The following is a 21385-nucleotide window of genomic DNA, read 5'->3' on the forward strand; positions in this document are numbered from 1 at the left end:
ATCTCCCTCCATTTCCGTTCCTCCCCCCGGTCAGCCCCCTTTCTTGCCCTCGCCGCCCTTACTCTTCTTCTCGCCTCCTCCTCCACCCATCCCTCCATCTTCCGATCATCTCCCTTCTGTCCCAAACTATCCTTCTCTCTTCTCCGCCTTCGTTAACCCCCTTCAGCGCCTTCCTTTCCTCTGCTGCCGCTTCCTCCGCCTTTTCCCCTCTCCATCCTGCGACCTCTCTTCTCATCTCCTCCTTCCACCACTTCGCCTCACTGCTCTTTCCCTCTTCCGTCTTGCCTCCCGGCTCGCTCCTTTCACCCGTGCTCTCCTGCCCTTTCTCCACGGTACTCCCCGCTCCTTCTGCCCCCCTTCTCTTCTCTCTAGCACCCTTCTAATCCTCCTTAACTCCTCTGCTATCGTGCTCAGCACCCTCATCAAACCCTCCGACTCCTCCATCTCCCCGCTCTCCCCTCTGCCGCCTTCTCTTCTCCCTCCTACCTTCTTCTCAGCTGTTCACCGTTTCCTCCTCTACCCTCCTTCCCTCTTCCTTGCTCACTCCGCGCCGCACCGTGTTTCGTCGCTGTATCCTCCCCTTCTCTCCTCTCTAATTGACTCTCTACTTCCGCCTTCCGTCCGCTCTTCCGTCTTCTTTCACCTTCTTCCTACAATTAAACTTTTCTTAGCCCCTGCCTCTTGACCCCCCCTCTCTCCACCTTCCCACATCTCCTCCAACCCCCGTGCGAGCCTGAATGTGCGTGTGTGTTGTGTTTATCCTGACCCTATCTCTCTTTCTACCCTCTCTACCTTTCCTCTAACCCCCGTGCATGTGCGTGCCTGTCCTCCACCCTCCGTGCGAGCCTGAGTGTGCGTGTGTGTTTACCCCTCCTCTCTCACTCTTCCTTTCTGCCTTCACTAACCTTCCTCTATCCCTTGTGCATGTGCGTGTGTATACGTTCCTCCTACCTCTCTCCTTCTTCCCTCTTACTTACTTTTGCTTTACTCTCTGCCTTCGCCCACTCCTCTCCCTTTCTTCCACTCTAATCTTCGCTCTTTTTTAATACTTCTTTTTCGCCTTCCTTGCTTCCGTATCCTACGCTTTCTCCTCACCTCACCGTCGCCACGTGCCTCTCTGCGCTTTCACTTCACTCGATCGACTCCTTCGATCGACCTATCGATCTCCATCACTCGTCTCTTCTCATTGCTGTGCCGACGCTAGTTGCGTGTCCGCCCATCGACTCTCGCGCCGCCTCCTCGTCGGTATCTCCTCTCTCCCTCTTACCGACTCGTTCTGCGCTCCAGCTCCGCCCGACGGTCCCGCAGTAATGCCAACCTACTCTTTCGGAGTCGCTGACACCCCGCGCCGGTCCGGACCGTCCACCGGAGCCCACCTCCGCTGTGCCTTCCTGTCACTCTGTGCTGTTACCGTACCAACCATCGCGCCACCACTCCAACCAACCGTCTTGCTCCATGTCATCGCTCCCCTTCCACCACCTCACACCTCCCCCGTCTCAGCCCCTTCTTCCTCCTGTTCCTCGATCTAACCTCCAAACGCATCCTTACTTTCTTCGCTCAGCACTCCTCAACCACGTCATCCTCTACTCCTCCTCCACTTTCCCGACTCCGTCCGATTCTCCTCCACCTGCTCCGCCACATTGCTCCGTCTTCCCTGACTTTAGCTCCTCACAAAACTCTTCCTTTTCTCCTCTCACACCTCAGGCCAACCGCACGCGCCATCCCCCCCACGAGCTTCTCCGTATTTTGGCTTAAATATTATTTGCAGTAAAATTTGTTCCATATTTGTCGGACTTAACATGTAAATATTTGATTCAAATAAAAAGGTTAGACCAATGTTGAGTAGGTATTTATTTGATTTTGGGAAGATTATAAGTTAATTGAAAAATGAAGTATAGATTAAATTTCATGTTTAATTGGCTTTTATTACAATAATACAGTAGTAAATGTCTTCATTATTTTTTTGTTAACGACTTTTACAAAAAGATAATTACACGGTATAGAAAATAATTTGTGTCTAACAAGCTGATCTATCCATAAGTTTGTTCAACTGTTATAAATATTCTTGTAGTATGTGGTGGTGTTTCCATCTTATTATTATTTTTCATCTTAATACATTTCTTGTGCGTTGACCCACGTTATGTTACGCTGCATTACTATACAAGAGTCTTGTGCGGATACTCTTACAGTCATGATGAACGAATATCTAGAGACGGAGCATGCGCTCTGAATATGCTTCACGCGTGCAATTTCAAGTGAGAAGGCATTTGTGTCCCCGTGTGTACCAAGATGGAGGTTTTATAATTACAGTAGAAAAATTAAAAAAAAAATGGAACACATTTCTGACACAAAAATGAGCAAAAAAGTTCCTTATAATATGGGTCGAAAAAAGTATATTTAAGGAAATACATTGATAGATAGATATTTTGATAATATTGTTATAGATTCATTAATACTAGAACACTATATATTAGAAGAACATGTCTTTATTACGTGTGTCGCTGGCAGCCATTACAGTGGAGTGGCCTGCCGCCTCCTTGCCAGTGGTGCCACATTAATTTAATCACTATAGCAAGCGAAGCCAACAACGTTAGAACGTATAATCTATAATCTATTATAAATATGTATGACAATAATATATCATCAGGTATTATAATAGCGATAATAGCGATTATATTCATACATATAAGTATATCGTAATAACCTCAGTTAAGATATTACGCCCAAAATACATTTTATTAGTGATATCACGAAAGAAAAGTATCTGAGACAATGAGTTAAATAAAAATAGGCTGATATATACATAAATATATTTTATATAGTTATATAAATATATCAGCCTATTTTTAGTTGATGTGATATCACAAAAAATAGGCTGATATATAAATATATTTTATATAGTTATATAAATATATCGGCCTATTTTTATTTAACTCATTGTCTCAGTTAAATACTTTTCTTTCGTAATATCACCAATCTGTACAAAATTACCTTTTTTAAAAAAAAGGTAAAAAAAGGCGCCAAGTACAGGGCCGGCGAAGTAAAATTTTTCAGATATAGTAATTTAAATCGACCGTGACTGGCAATATATAACGTCTTTTCGATGTGAACATTGGAAAAACTATGAGCCAACCTGCTTTGTCGGATTCACACAGCACTTTTCCGGATCAATCATCGAGACATTATTAATTTTGACCATGAGTTTTCCAATGGTCACATCGAAAAGACGTTATATATTGCCAGTCACGGTCGATTTAAATTACTTTAATTGTTATTCTGTATACTAGCGAAGAAAATTCATTATTCTGTTTATTATACACCGTTGACTGAAGAATCGGTGCTCCATCTTATAGTTGTTATTGCGATAAATATTACCACAGCCCTAGTGGTCGAATTGGCACGACACCCGCACGGTATACGGGAGGTTCCAGGTTCAAACCCTGGATGGGGTAATATTTGTTCGCAATAAAAATTTATTTAATTTAGAAATTACATCAACTAACCAAAACTCATGGTCGAAATTAATAATGTCTCGATGATTGATCCGGAAAAGTGCTGTGTGAATCCGACAAAGCAGGTTGGCTCACAGTTTTCCAATGTTCACATCGAAAAGACGTTATATATTGCCAGTCACGGTCGATTTAAATTACTTTAATTAAAAATTTTCAGTGTATGGATGAGTAGCCGGCGGACATTTGGAGAGGGGGGGAGGTGGAAATAAATATTCACATTTATTTACATGGCAAAAGTAGCTGCTCTAATATTATTTTTCTTTATAAATGAATTGATTAGCTCCTCTTCGTCTAATCTCTCTACAAGATCTTGATGCGTATATAATATCGCAATATTATTTAACCGCTTTTGATGCATCGTTGATCTATAATAATTTTTTAATAATCTTAAATGCGAAAATGATCTCTCATTTGTACACGACGTTGCGGGAATTGTTAAAAGCACACGAACTAATTTTTTGTACTCGGGTACAAGATCGCCGATTTCGCGATTGTCTTGCAGAAATTTTAAATCAGCCAAACACTGAAAAGTAATTTTTCTTAATGATGCAATTTCGAAAAACATGTTACTATGCAATTTCAGTTTTTGTTTGTCGAAATCGTTCGATCTGTCAGATTTTGGTACCGAGTTATTACAATTATAAAACTTAACTATTTTGTCTACGCTAATATTTTGCTTGCCTACCACAAAATCTTCGAAAGAATTTAGCAGCGTCATGGTTTTCGAATTGAATCGTTCATTCATCGACATCAAAACTTGATCAAAAATTTCGAAGTAGATCCTGCGATAATATTCTTTCGGTGTTTGAAAAGTATGAGTCTTGCTCGCACTACTTGTTTCAAGGCGCTTAGGTAGTTTACGCGGACAATATTCTTCTAACCCCAGTGCCTTACCACCTTCCGTAGATATAACCCATATATTATCGAATTTTGATTCTCGCATTTGTTTTAGGCTATCCATAACTGCCGTAACTTTTTTATGTGATTCGTTTACAGAAGTTCACATTACGTTACTTATCGCGTCCGTCGCGTCCCGTTACGTTAAATTCATCGTAATCCCGGCATTAGGCTCGATTTTTCTAGCTCAGTATTTAGAATTTCGATGAGGTGAAAAATCTCAATTATCAAAGTTAATAGAAAGTAGAATTCGAAGGTTTCTAAATACTTGATGAATCCTGCTGCTTTTGTTGATGTACTGCAATCCAGTGTTCGATCAAGACTCATTTCGCCAAAAAATGTTAAGGCAGCTGTATAATTGTCTTTATCGTGTATAGTCTTTAAAGATTAAATCCGCATACACCACCTAAAAAATAGTTTCATATATTATTTCGAATAAGGATACAGTGTAAGAAAATTATTATCTTGATATGCCGCCTTTTATATGTCGTCGCTTTCACCAAGGTTTTTCTTATATATATTAGGCCGCTGAATACGAATTTTTTATTGAATGCTATAAAATAAGTCATTCATTGTTTATAACAATTTTTTTAAATAATTAATTTGGAATTTTTCATTTCTGAAAAAATTTTTTCACATTTTTTAGATCATTTAGGACAAAAAAGGTTGGTACTGACATTTGCGTAGAATGCAAACTTTCGTAAGAAGAAAATCCCAAAGTTTAAAAAAAATTCGATTCACAATTTTTGACAAATTACCACATGGATACCTTATTCTTAGCTTATTTTTAATCCAGCTAGACTTAAATTTATCTTTTATACTACATTATAAGTAAAAAATGTTTTTTATATTTATTTTATAATTTTGTTATTTATTGAAGCATATACTTTACTGTTTGTTTAGTGCAATGAATTGTTTTCATTTTTTTTAAGCTTTCCACGAATGTAATTTTGATTCAAGAAGATATATTTTTTAAAACATCGATTGATTTTTTAAATGCAAATTATGTGATTGTATTTTACAAAATGATGAAAATAACTACAAACTCTGTTATTATAACATAATTATTCATTTACCTTGTTGGACAATAGGGATTTAATTTCGGGCTGTCTCCAGATTGCAGATTCTTAAATTGCGCCATTCGTTTGGGCGAGTCACGTATAAAGTTTATGATGTCTTTAACAATTCCAATGAAATTTCGAGCACACGGCACATGTTCAATAGCATCTTGGACAACAAGATTTAGCGTATGTGCATTACAATGCACATATATAGCTCGTGGTTCTATCTCTTTTATACGTGCTTGCAAGCCCGTAATTCGCCCACTAACATTCGACGCACACCATTGTAACACTGTCCTCTTATGTTACTCAATTTTAAATTAAATCGAGTAAGCACGTCTTTTACAATACCAATAAGCGTTTCTGAATTTGTTTTTTCAGATTCATAGAATTCCATGAAAGGATAAAGTTCCGAAAACCGCCGACCTCCGATTTCGGTGAAACTTTGTGAAATGCTTCGTTTTGGGATAAAATAAAAGCCCTTAAAAGGAATTTTGGCGACTCCTATGATAAAACCATTTTTTGAGATAAAATGATAAAAAATATAGGGCTGTTCGGTAAATATGCATAAAAGGTCGAACCTTACCAATTACCTTGACCTTGACATATGTTGTCAAGGTCACCCTCCTGAGTGACCTTCAGAAGGTTTTAGCCGGCGGTCATTGTTCATTAAAAAGTTATAAACAAAAGAAGTTTGGAAAATATAGCAGCTATTTTAAGTATTGGAAGACATAAATGATTAATATATACGTCAAAATAGTTCACACATACAATTTTTTTTGTTTAGTTTTTGTTTAGTTTAGTGACGCGCTTTAAACACTTAAATACTTTTAAAGCGCGTCATCTAACCTATGTAGATTAGTGACGCGCTTTAAGGGGATGCTGGAGTAGTAGCAATTATCGACATTTTTTTGCTGACACTTAACTTTGAATTGGTTTTACGGAATTGAAAAAACTTTTTTACAGAATTAAAGTACGCATAAAAACGGAGGGTGCTAGCGTTGATTTTACATCAAAAACAAAAAAAAAATAAAAAAATTATATGTATGACGTGACAACATTTGCTGCACATAAAAATTTAGACTTTGTACGTATAAAATAAGCATACAGCACCATCGGAATTGCAAAAAAAAATAATGTTGTGCTTTCAGAAATAAACTTAGAAGCTTTAGTAATAAGAGAAAATTGTCGTTGAAAATCTCATATGTATGTATGCGTGCGGAGTAGTATTAATTGCGTGTAGTGAGAGATGGCGCAGCAATCGAAACAAGAACAGATGCCTCTCGTTAGACAAGGGCAGATATAGGCCGGTAATGTAGAAAATGATAGAAAACGAATTAGAACAGAATTAAAAATGTTCGACATTATCGACATCAAGTAAGTTCGGCCTTTACTCCAGCATCCCCTTAAACAGTTAAATACTGTTAAAGCGCGTCATCTAACCTATGTAGATTAGTGACGCGCTTTAAACAATTAAATACTTTTAAAGCGCGTCATTTAACCTATGTAAGTATTCTCTGCTTTAACAAAAAGACTTCAATTTATCAACAATTTACTGCTTTAAATGTTGTGTTAAAATTATGAAGGTGTTCGTATATTTTTTATCATTTTATCTTAAAAAAATTGATTTATCATAGGAATCGCCAAAATTCCTTTTAAGGGCTTTCATTTTAACCCAAAACAAAGTTTTTCACAAAGTTTAATCGAAATCGGAAGTCGGCGGTTTTCGGAACTCCACCCCCATGAAGATTTCCTTTGTCGATAAATCGTCTAACGATATTTGGAAGCATATAGAGACTTGTTCCAATCTTGATACGTCAGATGTTTCGTTCAGAGTTACAGCATAAAAAATTCACAAAATTCCAAATTTTTTAGCCGGTTGCACTACCCCTCCCCCTCCATGAATAATATTTCAGCTTCCATCAGAGTATGGAATTCCATACTCTAGAAATGTCAGAGTATGGAACACTCCATACTAACCATAGCGGTTTCAATTAACAAAAGATTCGCTCGACAAAGCAACAGCTAAATAATTTACAAACGGCCAATTTCGAGCTATTACCAGATGTTAGAAAAATATTTAATACATTTAATTATAGTATACAGACTTGTTTACGTTTCATGCCTTACTTGGCCTTCTTCAGAACAATACAAAATTATAAAGAAAAATGCATTATAATAGATCGCATTATTCTACGAACAAAACGAATCAATTCGATCCAACGCGATTTTCATTAATACGGTCTCACCCAAGTAATTGGACAGTCATATTGAAGTCAAAAGTATAAAGTCAATTATTCGTCAATCTAGAAGCAGAATCGGTCGTTTCCTTCGCTGCATGACACTTATGCGCCCATGAAACCCGTATAGATGTAAAATCCTTTGTCGCCAAACCATCTTAGTGACAATTTAATTAGAGTTAGAACTTACATAAGAACCAAAACGAAAATTCGATTAAAACGAGTTTAACCTTATAAACGGACTCACATAAGCGTTCGATGAAACAAAGAACTAGGGTGAATTCCTTCCATCGTTTCACAAAGCGTGTGTTCGTCGCGAAGGATAACAGATGACTGAGACAATACCCGCATCGCAAGGGCACAGTAAATCATCGTTATTAACAGAACATTTAAGATAACCGACTCAAAATATCAAAATAAGGGATCGTTTTTGAGAGATAAGCAGCAAAAAAAAATACAAGTCTAATATTTTTTGATGCTCAACAACATATCCAAAGCGCATCCAAATCGGGTAGGGACACTTCCGACCGTTCCCTTGTTAGTGAAGAAAATTTTAAGAGGAAAAAATAAGGATATTGAACAAGGATCCGTAATAATCGAAGTGGATGAAAGCACTCATAAATCACTAATAAACAGAGGAAAGATAAATTTAGGATGGCGAAAGTGTCCGATCTTTAATTACATTAGTGTTAGAAGATGTTTTAAATGCTGGGGATATTATCATATTGCAAGAATTGCACGAGACAGGAAACATGCTATAAATGTGTAGGAAATCATAAGGCGAACGAATGTACAACGGCAAAGAAGAGGTGTGTAAACTGTACCTTTAAGAATCAGACATACAACTTGAAGATAAATGTTGAACACGAGGCGCTGGATTCGGAATGTCCGACATTTAAGAAAGTATTGGGGGAGGAGAAAAAAAGAGCCGGCTGGGAAGATACAATATAGCAACCACAGGAAGAAGCTGACTTACTCTGGTATACGAAGGCACAAGGCTGTCTGGCGCATAAGGATGAAATTCGACATCAGGTTATGAAGAGGGTGAATCCTGAGATTCGAGAGTTATCCGCGACTAGATTGACTATAGAATGTGATGATAGTGAGGTCAAAGCGTTTGATACAATAGATAGAGTAAGACTAGTGGAAAAATTATATCAGTTTTGTACCGGGGTATAGTATAGTTAGATGTGATGTTAAAAATAGAAATACAGAAGGAGTAATGTTATATGTTAGGGATGACATTAAATTTAGAGTAAGTGATAAGAAAAAGATAGTGTCAAACTGTTGGTGTGTGGTGATAGAATTGCGAAAGAATTTGTCTAAAGGTGTGACAGCAGTAGAGTATCATTCGCCGAGTGAGTCAAATGGCGATTTTGTAAGATTTCTGGAGGATACGGTTGAAGATTTAATAATAAAGTATGACTGTATAGTGATAGGGGACTTTAATATAGGTATAGTCGAGCGATAGAATTAATTTTTTCGAATAAGGAATTAAAGGGACAAGTGAATGAGTAACCTATAATAACGGACCATGCATGGCTAAAAGTGGAATTTAATATGAATAAAAAGAGAAATAAATATAAAGAATTTAACATCGATAATGTAGATTTTGACAGGGTAGAACATTTATGTGATAGGATAGAAATAGTAGGAAATGTGAATATGCGAAAGAAACAAGTGAATGAGAAACATAAAATAACGGACCATGCATGGCTTAAAGTAGAATTTAATATAAATAAAAAGGGAGATAAATATAAAGAAGTTAATTGTACCTCATGTAGAGGATTTAATTTAAGGAAAAACGTGTACCTCATGTAGAGGACTTAATTTAAGGGAAAACCGAGTAATGTAAATAGCCGAGAAGGCTAATAAAGCTCAATCAATCAATCAAAATCTCTCTCTCTCTCTCTCTCTCTCTCTTCTTGTTTATCATAAATGGGACTTCTTAAGCTTTAAATTGAGATGTCAATGATTACTCTACGATTATTAGTTTCAAAGATATAAACGTTCAAAGTGTGACATGTTTTTGTTGCATCTACAAGAAATTTAACTAAACTTTCTAACGTTACTATATATAAACGGAAAGAAATAGAAAGTTCGGACTTGTTTTATCATAAATGGGACTTCTCAAGCTTTAAAATGAGATGTCAATGGTTATTCTACGATTATTAGTTTCGAAGATATAAACGTTCAAAGTGTGCCATGTTTTCGTTGCATTGTCGCGTCCCATTGTTTCATCCGTGGGTACCCCCCCCCCTACCGCGGAGAAAGACGTAGTTCTACGTCAAAATGTGTAAGTTATTTGATGGATAGAATATTATTTAAGGAAGGTATTGAATTTGGCGATGATCAGTGAAGAAGTTACCGATTTATGCTCAAAAAGTTACATGTATAACTCGTATATGTAATTTTATATAGAGTATCATTAAAAGAATATACCCTTCCTTGCCGAATCTTTCTTACGCGAAAAGCTCAGCCGCCTAGCGGTGCAAGCTTGTTGTTATCCTGTATCATTCCGAATGCACGTGCTTATAGTCCAAGATCCCAGGGCTCCCAGACGTAACTTATTTTGTGAAAGACAAAATGTGGGACATTGAGTAGTGTTCATATGAACTTTGAATACCTGCGTACCTGCAAAGGTGGTTAGACGGCCGATTTACAGGTACCAGGTGAGAAAGGTAAGTAAAAATAGGACTAACTTAACTTAAATTCTGACGGCTGATTTTTATATATACTTTATAAAATATTATTACAAAATAATATTCAACACTGCCAGACATTTTCCGCCGGCCATAACTTCCGCCAGACGCTTTAAAGCTACCTAAAATAAAAAAAAAATGAACTTTACTTACATTCTGACGCTTGATTTTTATATATGTTACTTAGCGGACTATTTCAAAACTATATGTGCTTAGCCAGACAAATCGTAAGGGCCAAACATTCCCCCAGACACCAAAAACATTCAGCCGTGAGTATGAGCGCGAGGGTACTATGCTCGCGTTTTAGAGCGAGTGAGATATCTATGTGAACTAATTTACCCCTCTTAAACTCAGTCTTATAATATCTATGAAGATAAGTCAGAAAAAAACACCGTCCTTTTTTATTACATTTTCTTCAACAAAAACACACATTTCATCAAAAACAGTTTGATGGAGTTGACGATGGAGTTGATATGTATAAGTATATTATATGTATAAGTATATGTATATAAGTATATTTTGTAACCAAAAGACAAAAAAACATAGATCAAAAAGACTGCCATTACATTCATCTAATAAAAACGATTTTCTGAATAAGATAGATGAAGAAGACGAAACATTTGCGGAGTTGATTAATAAAGTTAAAAATTGTATTTATACAAAAATATATTATCACAAAAATTGTCAATTGGAATATTCTTATAAAACATCGTAAAAAAAAAAAAAAAAAAAATTAAAACAAAGTGGCATGATGTTCGTCAACTCCATCAAGCTGTTTTTGATGAAATGTGTGTTTTTGTTAAAGAAAATGTAATAAAAAAAGGACGGTGTTTTTTTTTACTTATCTTCATAGATATTATAAGACTGAGTTTAAAAGGGGTAAATTAGTTCACATAGATATCTCACTCGCTCTAAAACGCGAGCATAGTACCCTCGCGCTCATACTCACGGCTGAATGTTTTTGGTGTCTGGGGGGATGTTTGGCCCTTACGATTTGTCTGGCTAAGCACATATAGTTTTGAAATAGTCCGCTAAGTCACATATATAAAAATCAAGCGTCAGAATGTAAGTAAAGTTCATTTTTTTTTATTTCAGGTAGGGTAAACCAGCCAGTGAATGAACGGGGTCCAGTGAATGAACAAAATCACTTATATTTTAAATATGAAAAAAATTATGGGTCAAAGATAAATAATTTTGTGATGAAAATTAAGAGAAAAATTAACAGGTGGCGTTGAGATCAATGTCACGGTTATAAACAAAGTGTCGACTTAAGGAGAAATATTTTTATGCTTATGACGTGCAAGCTAATAAGAGGTTAATTTTGGAGAGGTTGCGATTTTACGTTTGAATAAGCGTTATAATTGATTTTCGAAGGTAAATATTGCATCATATAAGTAAAGATAGAGTCAATATTTTATTTTGTCAAACATTTTTCTGTAAATTCGTAAAAATACGCTAAATATAATGATGTCTATTCACTGGTGTGATTTTCTAACCTTTTCCCAGTGAATGAACATGTGGGCTCTATTTTGGTAATTAGGTAATTAGGTAGTATCTAGATAGTAATGGATAAATTGACTTGACATTTTTAATTTTCGACATTTTTAATTAAAAAAAAAACGTCTCTATAGCTATTATACGTATGATTCAATCCGGTACTCCCGAAAGCCGCTTACCAGAACGAGGAGGCCGAGGATCGAGCCCGCTCTGAAGAGAATCATTTCGCTGTCACTTTAATCGTCACCGTGCATCGTCGTCTCTCACCCACGAGTCTCGACGTTACGCGGTGCGACGGGTCCCTCGTGGTGAGGCTCGACCGCCCCGCGCTCGCGACGTAATCAAAACAATCCCGCCGCCGCTTGCCGTAAACATCGCGTTGTTCCGCGCGATGTCACCCTAACCTATATCATCCGTGCCGCCAGCCGCCACTGCCGCCGACACTCGTTGTGTATGTACGTAGAGCTGTACGCGCGCACGCTTTATAATACATAGGTTTATATGCTTTATAGTATTATTCCAGTGCAAAAATAACATTCTGTGATTGTTAAAATATAATATTTAACTTTAATTATTAAGATCTATATACATTAGTAGGTATGTATCTACATGGAATACATATGTTCATTCACTGGTAAGCAGCCGTTCATTTACTGGCAATTCTGTTCATTCACTGGTATATCGGTCCTTTTGTCACTTTTCCATTTATATTCTAAATGTTTTATTCTGAAAGCACCTTTAATATTTTTTTTAATAATCAGTATGATATATTGAATCAACTACATCGATGCTGAAAGTGATACGGATAATAATTTTATTTCACGTCTCTAATGAATAGAAGACACCGCTTATTTGTTCATTCACTGGCTGGTTTACCCTAGCTTTAAAGCGTCTGGCGGAAGTTATGGCCGGCGGAAAGTGTCTGGCAGTGTTGAATATTATTTTGTAATAATATTTTATAAAGTATATATAAAAATCAGCCGTCAGAATTTAAGTTAAGTTAGTCCTATTTTTACTTACCTTTCTCACCTGGTACCTGTAAATCGGCCGTCTAACCACCTTTGCAGGTACGCAGGTATTCAAAGTTTATATGAACACTACTCAATGTCCCACATTTTGTCTTTCACAAAATAAGTTACGTCTGGGAGCCCTGGGATCTTACTCTATTATTATGCGCGACCGGTTGCCGTGCTGCTGGCGCTTTCGCCCGGCAGGACGCGGAGAACGGGTTGCCGTTCTGTAGGAGCGCGCTTGCACGCGCGCGGTGTGGCGTTTGAGCCGCCGCGCCGCGCCGTCTCCTGGGGCGCTCACAGCCGCCACAGTTACCGATCCATCTTTTTGGAAATTGGTTACGAAATTTTTCCAATTTTTCGGGAAATATTTGAGTGAATCTTAAAAAATTGTTTATGACGGAATTGAATTTCAGTCAATAAAAAAGTGATATTTTTTAATTTATAGCATTTTTATGGATTGGTGTGTATGTATGTTTGCTTAACTACTTATTTGTTAGTGGACTAAATTTTAAAGTGGTACATATGAAATAGAAGTAGAATTTTCCGGAAAGTGCCATCATGTGTATAGTTTTTCGTTACCGATTTTCTGGAAACCGATTTTTCGAATTCTTTTAATTTTTCGGGAAATAATTGACCGAATCTTAAAGAATTATATATAAAACAGGGGTAGAATTTTTCGGGGAATGTTTTTATATTAATCTACCGATTTATCGATTTAGTTAAAACCGGTTTAAAAATTTTATTAATTTTTCAAGGACGGGTTCAATTGACACGATGTGTATTATTTTTTGATAACAATTTATTTTTTTTTAAATTGGTTCAAAAATTTAATCAATTTTTCGAGGATATAAAGGATTCTTTATAAATGAATATAAAGGATTCTTTGCAATTGCCTGATAAGCAATTGCTTGATAAAGAAATTTTTTTTTATTAAGAATATTGAAACACAAATGAAGTCGTTTGAAGAAAAACAACTCCCGGGCGAAGCTCGGGTAACCAGTTAGTGTTTCAGATATGTTTCAGATATATGAAATGTCCGCCAAGCTGAGATATCATAAATGTTTCTAAAATATTTCTGAAATGCTTCAGAAATATCTCTGAAATGGTTAAGAAATATCTTTGAAATGCTTCAGAAATATTTCTAAAATAATTCAGAAATGCTTCAAAAATATCTCTGAAATATTTCAGATATTTTTTCTCATATACAGGGTAATCCGGAACAATTTCCTGTCCTTCATAAATCATATTCTTGATTATAGTCATAATTTTGCTTCGCCGGAGGCCTGCTTATATTAGATCCCAACTGAAATTTATTTGCGAGTTAGTCTTACCATTATGTGCCGCCTAGCGGCGTCGTGGCGAACTGGCGCGGAAATACTTCTGAATAATTTCAATATTATTTTCCAAGTTATCTTTCGGAAAGGTTTCAATGATATGTATTTTAGACATTACGTACGAAATATTTTTCTGAATGATGTTTCGTAATATTTCAGAAATATTTCAGTGAAAAGATTCATAAATAATTTCGATAAAACGTTTCAGTAATACTTCTGAATGATTTCAATGTTACATTTCAATGTTAATTTCCAAGTTATCTTTCGGAAAGCTTTCTGAAACATGTTGTGCTGTGTAGGTTGTTACACATAAAATACTTTATACTGTAACGATGCGCCTTTTTCAAGGCATCGTGCCCAACCGCCACCCGCCGGATGCCGCCCGACCGATTCTTTAAACGAAAAACGCGGCACCGGTGCCTTCCCGCACGGCGCCGACAAGCGCCGGAGGGCGCCGATCCCCGCCGAAGACGAGCGCGCGGGATCGCACCGATCCCACTACCGCGCGACTCGCCTGACGATCGGCCTCCCTCCCACCGAACCCGCCGCGCCGAGCGATATATAAGCCGGCGCTTCGGCGAGAGATTGAGACTTCGTCTTCACCACGGCGTTCCGCTGCTCCCGACGAAGTCCACCGTCCAAATCCTAGGGCAACACACAAAACGGGGTCCAGAGTTCTGAGCCCCGACTGAGGGTTCTCAGGTGTACCCGACCTCCTGCCCAAAACGAACTCCCAACGGTCCGGTTCCGCGGAGTCGAGCGTGCTCGGCCTCGTAACGAGGGTTCTCGTTACCGTAGCCACGGGACTCCGCAAATTCCCCGCGTCGCAGATCGCGTTTCCTGCCCGGGTTTAAAATACCGCGTCCGCCTAAGATTGTAAAAGACCGCGTTCCGTATACTCAGTATCCCGCGCCGAGTGCACATGCATTATCGATCGTTGTAACATACGGCGTTCCGTCCATCCGTCCTACCGCCCGAGTGCACCTGCACTACTGTAATATACCGCGTTCCATTACCGTGTGTAATACCGCGTTCCGTTATTCTCTGTATATGTAATGGTTACTGGAGTGTAGTTAGTTCACTATCGAATACCGAGTTTCATCACTATCAGTTTGATAGCTACCGAATCGTTGTAATGTACCGCGTTCCGTTCGTCGTTCGTCCGTCCTACCGCCCGAGTGCACATGCACTACCGAATCGTTGCAATATACCGCGTTCCGTTCGTCCGATATAAGCTACAGCGGTTTTCTTTGTGTGTAATACCGAATCCCGAGTTGAATAAAATGAATGTTACGTGTGCATTACAAACTGCTTATTGTCTCTGGGCCATTTGTCGAACTCCTGATCCGGCGAGCTAGTCCGCGTTCGACCCCAAAAGATAGGCCGTTACAATACTTATGGCATACTGACAAACTTAAATGCGGATGACTATTTTGTTGTTAAAATTATAGGCAATACGCCGGACACGCCAAGGATGCTGCTGGAGATTATGTCCATCTTCGATTGTTGTTTCTTACATAATTTGGTGCTTATTGTCGATGCAACTAAACCCTTTTCAATTTCTGCACCTTTCATTACGCTATCTATTGTATTTTATATCTTCTCATTTTATTATGTCGTTGTATTTCATACATTTTAAATGTCTTATGGATCCTATATTAATAATAATAATATTTATTTAACTTCGGCTGTTGCCAAGAAGTGGACTTGGTTTACAATAAGTTCCTTAGCACACTCATCCATCTACACATCGCCTGTCAATCACATCAATTTTGACGGGATCATTCCTCACGCTAAAGCTCGCCATTATTTATCACTACTGCTCTCGCCTATCTTTTCTCATCTCCGCTTCTATCTTTTTCCTATCCCTATATAATTTTTTTAATATTTTTTCTTTGGTTGTATCTAGTTTATCGTTCCGTAGTCTACCCTGCTTAAAAAGGCCGGTAGAAAACGATTAAATATCATAAGTATTCTCGAAAAATTGTATCGTAATCTATCTGGCCTATGTGATGCAGTTTTCTTCTCCAAAGAGCATTTATCGTAATGAATATAATTCTATTGTAGATATTCCTTAATGTCAACAAAACAATAGAAGACGTATCATATGGTATAATAACTTTCACCATTTATTATTTTTAATCCTACGAACACGAGAACAATTAAATACAAACTTAATATCATTTAACGATACACATATTCTACGAATGCTAAGTTTCTATACCACAGCCATTTAATAATATTCAATAATATTCTATCAGAATACGGTCTAACTGTGATCCCTCCTTAGATATTCCGGTCTATTTCCGTCTCTCTCTAACTCTTTATACTTCCTGTTATACTTTGACTCTATTATATTATTCTCTTCCACTTGCCTCTGTATCTCCCAGTCTCTTAATTTAATCTCTTCCCCTAAGTTCTTTCCTTCTCTCCTTAACGACTCGACTGGTTCCACCCCCCACCCGTTTCTATTATAGTACTTTTCTTTCTCTCTGCCATATCTATCTTTCCATTTGTTTTTCTCTTTCTCTTTTCTAACCCCAGTTCCGTTGACATTAGGTATCTTAGAGTACACAACTTTAAATCGAAAACCCATCTTGCGTAATCTAGCATAATTTTTTCCAATTACTTTTTTTCTTCCCATCCCCAAATTTCCACCCCATACGACATCACAATCTGGACTAAGTAATTAAACAAACTCCCTCTCCTTATGAAATCATTTTTACATATCCGTTCTCCAAGACCCCACGTCCTATTTACCGCAATCCTACCTTTCCTAGCTAATTCCTTAATGTGATCTTTGCAATTCCCTCTATTATTAAACACGAAACCTAAATATTTAAAAGTCCTAACCTCTTTTATCTCCTTTTCTCCCCATTTCCATTTCTCTTTCTTCTCCCTACTTTCTTTGTTAAACACTAACATCTTTGTTTTATTGGTACATAATATCATTTTCCTCCATTTTAGAAACCTCTTTATTGTGTCCATCATGTCTAACATTGCTATTCTATTCTTTGCTACAAACACCATATCATCCGCATATTCTAGCGACCATACTTTTAGTGTTTCCTAACTTTACGCCTCCTATCCTTCTTTCCTCTAGCTCTTTTCTAATGTCCGTTATATACAAATTAAATAGGAGTGGACTCATTACACAACCCTGTCTGACTCCTTTTGTTATTCTGAATTTCTCCGTCAGGCCCTCTTTTGTTCTTATTGCAACTTCAGTCACATCATATATTGCTTCTATTCTCCTTATAAGTTCTTCATCTATTTCCTTTTCCCTCAAGATCTTCCATAATTGCTCTCTTTCCACCTTGTCAAATGCCGCTTTTAGGTCTACGAATAAGGCATACAATTTGTCTTTTTTTCCTTTCTTATCTACTCTTTGGACCAGATGATCCAGGACAAAGATGTTATCCACCGTTGCCTTCCCACCTCTAAAACCCGCTTGGCTCTCTGGAAGCAGATCCTTCAGATCCACCTCCCTCTCCAGACGGCATCTGAGGACCTCCGCATATATCTTATACGCAGAGCAGAGAAGCGAGATTTCTCTGTAATTTTCTACCTTTTCCTCATCTCCCCTTTTGTGTAACGGGACTATGATTGACGTTTTCCAGTCTTCAGGTAGCTCTCCTTCTCTCCAGATGTGTTTCAGCAGGTCTACCAACTTCCTCTTAACTGAGCCGCCTCCATACATCTAGGCTTCCATTGGTATTCCATCGATACCTGTGGACTTATTCCTCTTCATTCTTTTGATAGCCTTTTCTATTTCTCCCTCGTTCAACTGTAGTTTTGGCTGTTCGACTTCTTCTCTTTTTTCACTTATTCCTTTTCTGTTCGGTTGTATCTTCTCTTTATCCGTATATTCCAATAGCCCCTTAAAATAATTTGTTCACTCATTTCCTCCGATGTTATTTATTTTCCTCACCTTTTTCCTTCTTTTTTTGTTTATAAATTTCCATACTTCAGCTCCGTTCTTTATATTCTTTAGTTTTTATTCTTCCATTGCCCTCTTCTCCTTTCTCTTCTGTTCGAGTAGGGTCTTCAGGTTTCTTCTTTCTTCCAGATATCTTCCTCTATCTAGTTTTCCCACTCTCCATTTCTTATAAAGTTTTTTCACGCTCCTTTTCTTCCTTGTACATTCCTTGTCCCACCAATCTTTGTGGCCCATCTCTCTCCTCGTCGTATTTACCCTTTACCATCTTTTTAAGATTTGTCCATTTTTCCTCTATAGTTTCTTCTTGCTGTGTCTCCACAAATATATTCTTGTTCGTTTTCTCCTTATATCTTCTTATTGCCTCCTTATCCCAACGGATCCTCCATCTTCCTTCTGTTGACTCTACGTCGTCTGCGTTAGTCACCTCCTCTTCTTCCTCTCTTCTTTCTTTATCCTCAATTGTCGCACAGACAGGCATGTGGTCTGAGTCCACCCTCGCATCTACCTCGAATTTGTCTATTCTATGATACATTCTCTCGCAAACTATCATATAGTCTATCACCGTATTTCCTCTTGCTCCTACAAAAGTATATTCGCCGTTCCAGTCGCCGTTCGTTGTGCCGTTTAGTAAGTACCATCCTTTACTCTGTATAAAATCTATTAAGTTCCTACCCTCTGTCTTTATTATTTTGTCTTTACTTCTCCTCTCTGTGTTACCTTCCTCTTTTTCTTCCCCTCCCAATTCCCCTGTTCTTATATTAAAATCCCCTCCTATTATAATATGCTCTCTATCCTTCTTTCCTAACCATCTCTCTATTGTCTCCTCCACCCTACTCCAATTCTCCTTATTGTAGACCAAAATAATGTTAATTCTTTCGCCGTCCGTCAAGATTTCCGACAGTATTAGACCTTCTTTCTCATTTTTAATCATTGTTGATCCTAATTCCCCCCAGCTTTTTCTTCTTCCCAATACAAAACCTCCTATCGCTCTGCCTTTCTTTTTATTCTCTTCGCATGACTGCACACCCATTCGTGTGTGTTCGGCAATAAACTTTTAATATTATCCCATTTTTCTGCGTCTACCCATGTTTCGCTGAAACTTACAAAATCGAATTCCCTGACATATCTCCAGAAATCTCTATCTTTGTTTACTAATCCTGCTACATTCCAGAAGAGTATTTCAATCTTTCCTCTTCTCTTACGACGGTTATCTCTCTCCCTTTCTCCCTCTTTCTCATTACATACATTATCCACGTTATCTGTGTCCGCCACCACCTCATCTCTACACGTCTCTACTGCTTGGCTTCCCTTTATAAATTTTTCTTTTCTATTAGCTTATTTCCTTCCTCGCTTCATACATACTTCCTACCTTGTACCTCTAACTTCCTATAACCTATTTTCACCCACTTTCCTTCTGTTTTCTCTTTCCATGCCCTTTCTTTTATCCGTCTTTGCACCTCTCTGTCCTCAAAGGTCAGGTTGTGATCTATAAAAATTTTCTTGATTCCCAACTTCTTCTTCTCCTTCATGATGCTATCCATCGATTCCCAGCAGTCCATTTCAACTATTACTATCTCTTTTCCTTCTTTGCCTGTTGACCGCATCTTTTTTACTTCCGCTTTTGCACCAAACTCCCTCTCAAGAAACGTCTCCGCTCTGTCCATTAAGCTCTTGTTTTCCTCTTTATGTAATCCTCTGATCACTAGATTATTGAAGTGAAACTTTTTTAGGCACGGTAGTGAGTTCGATTCGCGACACGAAAAAGTGTAACGGAAGTGAAACTTCTTTGGTACGGTAGTAAGTTCGATTGTGCGACACGAAAAGTGTAACAAAAATTTGACCAATAGGCGTACGGCGTTGGCGAGACGGTTCTTCTTCTGGCACGGTAGTAAGTTCGATTATGCGACACGAAAAGTGTAACGAAAATTTGATCAATAGGCGTACGAAATAAAACTTCTTTGGTACGGTAGTAAGTTCGATTGTGCGACACGAAAAAACGTCACAAAATAGTGTCACGAAAAATCGACCAACATGCGTACAAAGTGAAACTCCTTTTGGATCGGTAAGTAAATTCGATTTTGCGACTCGAAAACGCGTCACGAAAATTCGATTAGGCGTACGGCACTGGCGAGACGGATATAGTGAGAACTGCGTGTAACACTATATTTTCGAGTTGCGGGCGGCTTGGAGTGACTAATTCCGTTGTATTGTTTTTGTATTAATTTCAGAAAAGTTATGGCAAAGCCTTGCCTTCAGAAGTTTCACTTCTAACGCGCGTGGCGACCACGCGTTCATTTTTTTTTCTTTTCTTTCCTTTCCTTCATATTTCTTTCTCTCTTCCTAACCATCTCCGCCACCTTTCCCACAATCTCCTCCATTTTGCCGCCGATCGCCTCTTCCGTTATGTTTTCACTCCTTCGTTCGATCTTCGATAGTCTCCCTTCTATCTTATCCATCCTTTCCTCTATCTTTTCTTTTTTTTTTCTCCATTCCTCTTCTAAGACGCTCATCCTCTCTCTCATCTCGTCCCTCAAGTCCCTCATCTCGTCTCTAATTTCTCTCAGGATTGCTAATAGCGAAACATCCTCTTCATCCTTCTTTGTTACCGACAGATCTTTTTCCTCTTCTCTCTTTTTACCTGCAGCACCGACTCCTTCTTTCGATTTGTCTAATCCTGGTGGCGTTCTCACAGTCTTGTTATCTCTCTTAAAAATTTCCTTCACAAGTTGTTCTTTTTCCTCTCTTTTCCTCTTAGCTTTCGTTAACTCACATGCCGTGCTGTTGTCACTTGTCATAAACTCCAATATGCTGATCGAGCTCGATCTTTCTCTCATTCTTAATTCCTCCTTTATAAGTCTTCCTTTTCCTCTCTTTTCTTTTTTTGGAGTGGCAAAAATTTCTTTACCCGTTTTCTCACTGCTTGGACTATCCAAAGTTGTAGCCGGATTCACATCTTTATTCCTTATTGCTGCCTTCTCACTCTCGCCTGCCTCTCCCTCCATCCTGTCCGTTTTGGAACGCACGGCGTTATTCTCCCGCCTTCTCTCACCTAACCTCTCCTTTTCTCTAAAACATTTAGCGCTATTTTCCTTCACTAATTAATATTTCCCTGCTACATCTATTATCTTATCCTAAATTTAAGTTCTTCTTCCTACCTTTCTATCGGTTTAACGCCTATCTCGCCTCCTA

At 38.1% G+C, this 21385-nt stretch overlaps 1 protein-coding gene and 1 pseudogene across 8 annotated transcripts in view; one reads left to right on the forward strand and one right to left on the reverse strand.

The window, feature by feature from the left end:
* The window catches only part of Oseg5 (intraflagellar transport protein Oseg5), a 237411-nt gene that overhangs the window by 67207 nt on the left and 148819 nt on the right, over positions 1 to 21385 (forward strand). The window lies entirely within an intron of this gene.
* Positions 3154 to 6077, reverse strand: LOC139814828 (zinc finger MYM-type protein 1-like; annotated as a pseudogene).

This window comes from Temnothorax longispinosus, chromosome 6 (genome assembly GCF_030848805.1).
Source record: "Temnothorax longispinosus isolate EJ_2023e chromosome 6, Tlon_JGU_v1, whole genome shotgun sequence".
Taxonomy (NCBI): Eukaryota; Metazoa; Arthropoda; class Insecta; order Hymenoptera; family Formicidae; genus Temnothorax; species Temnothorax longispinosus.